Here is a 726-nt window from a genome sequence, read left to right on the forward strand (position 1 = left end):
CCAGTGGACACTTGTGGTACATGGTCAGTTTCAAGCATAGGTTTACCACGGTGTGCTGTCGTCACTTTGACGATTTTAGATAATTCATGCAAGCTGATGAATAAGGGACAGCTACAGTGTAGACACATTTTCAGTTTGTATAACTGATCTCAGTTATCCTTTTGAGAATGAGGGTGCCATATTTTGTTTTTGTTGTTGAGGAAAACGCATTTTTGGAAAATTCTTCGTGAAATCTTTCACGTTGGCCTTTTTTTTTCTATGGAAGACGACTTTTGGAATCGACCAAGATTTCTCATTGTCCAGAGATGTCTCAACAACTGGAGTTTAGATACTTCTCTCAACAATAATTCTAGCACATAATCTGTAGATGGAAAACTTCACAAAAAATGCAAAATAAGCATGGTATTTTGGATCTTTCTTACGCTTCTAAGTTAACGCGATTTTATGTTCAGAAAAAAAAGTACGACATGCATACGACATGCAGTGCTTGTAAGTTCATTTATTTATCGTTGACTCTAAGATTAATAACTTGGCTCTGAACAAAATAAAATTATTCGATAATCAACTCATAATCACTTATCTCCCTTTTTATTCCGCTGTTTCAGTAGCGTCAGTATGATTGTATGGCAGTGGACCACAGCATAAGATATGGGAATCAATTTCTCTCATTGCTAACCCTTTTTTTTTTAAATAACAACGAGATACAGACATTTTCGAGCGAGGCTC

This window comes from Penaeus monodon, chromosome 33 (genome assembly GCF_015228065.2).
Source record: "Penaeus monodon isolate SGIC_2016 chromosome 33, NSTDA_Pmon_1, whole genome shotgun sequence".
Taxonomy (NCBI): Eukaryota; Metazoa; Arthropoda; class Malacostraca; order Decapoda; family Penaeidae; genus Penaeus; species Penaeus monodon.